Raw genomic sequence first — 1,631 nt, 5'->3', positions numbered from 1 at the left:
AAACATGAATGTATGGCTTTCACAAACATTTCCTTCACAAAGATCACAAAGACTGATATTTTCATACACGTCAAGACCAAGTAAAACTGAACGATCTGTTAAGGGATAACACACATGAGGAGGAATTAATAAGAAATTAGCAAATACAAAGTAGTAAATAAAATTAGGAGTGCTTTTCACAAGTGGATGAAATAAGGAAGAAAAAGACGCTATATTATTATTGGTCATGTTCTAGTTCTTTGGTGGATTCAAGGACACTCATTCTATTAATAAAAAATACAATTTAAATTTATACAATATTGTTGTATATATAACTGCATGAGTTACATACTTATAAAAATGCTTCTCAAAGTGTACAAACATCCTCTATCTTTCAGCACAGCAGTGAGTCAGCATCCCCAAGCAAAAACTGAATTTCCTGAAAAACAGGTTAAAAGTTAAGAGAACAGTGGGAATACTTGTCAACATGCCAAAGGTCAGTATTCATCCTTTTCTGTGAGGGTAACTTTCAAACAGTTCGAGGCCAGGGGATGAAGTAGGGAATGGTCATAAACAGCTACATCAAGATGAACACAACCTTAAGCTTGAGGACTTTGTACTTTTCTAACTTCGTTGGTAACAGAAAAAATACAACTCACAAACTTTGTTGTTGATGTGTATACAGTGTTTTTACACCTCAATACAGTCAGTATCTTACTGTCTGGCAAATGCACCCTTTAGTTCTGAGCTAATTAAAGACCCAATTATGGAAAGAGTTATGAAAACTATTCCCCTCAATAACTGACTTTGAAATGAAATAAACTCTGATTTCTTAGTTTCCTTTAGCTTACCTTCTAGCAACTCATCCAAGTGGAAAGCAATCTAATCATTTCTGAGAAGTAAATTAGAAGAAAACAAAATAGCAGTTTCGGGGAAGGTTGAAATGGGGGGGGGAGGGTACTAAATACAAATCCCCCTGGAGATAAGATTATGGAAAGCCAAAATATACATAAAATTTCCACACTAAGAATTCCAAAACAATAAGCAAGACTGCGACAGGGTGGTGAGGGGTGAAAAACTTTCAAACGTTTGTCAGTGTAATAACGGCAAGGAAATACAGTTTGGGAGAGCCTTGCCGTAAAAAATGACAACATATAAAGTCATTGGACTTCAGCAAACCCCACCGCAAAGATGGCGGCGAGACGAGACAACCCCCACCCCCCCAACCCCGCCCTCTCCTCCCACCTCCCCGGGCTCTCGCCCCACATTTCCCACAAACCCCTTCGCGAGGCACCGCTCGCCGAAACCAGCCCCGCCAGGCTGCGATCACTGCGCATGCGTGATACGACGTCACGTGCGCACCCACAGCTCGGCGGAGCTGGCAGGAGGGGCCTCGCCAGCTTCCGCCGCCGCGTCGCTCCGGGGCTCGGACGGCGCGTTCGCTTTGCCTCCGCCGCCACCGCGGGGCAGCCGGGGGCCGTGCTGGGAACGCGCCGCGGCGCGGCCATGGGACTGCGCCGAGCCCCGTGACAGCAGGGAGCCGAACGGCCCGGGCCCTGAGCACGTCTGCTTCGGGGGGCCTCGCCCTCCTGCTTGCGGGGCCGGGGCTCCTGCTGCCGCTGCTGGCGCTGCTCCTGGCGGCGGCGGCGGCC

This window comes from Condylura cristata, unplaced genomic scaffold (genome assembly GCF_000260355.1).
Source record: "Condylura cristata isolate star-nosed mole 26May11 unplaced genomic scaffold, ConCri1.0 scaffold00011, whole genome shotgun sequence".
Lineage (NCBI taxonomy): Eukaryota > Metazoa > Chordata > Mammalia > Eulipotyphla > Talpidae > Condylura > Condylura cristata.
The sequence above is the reverse complement of the archived record's forward strand: the minus strand, read 5'-3'. Positions refer to the sequence as shown.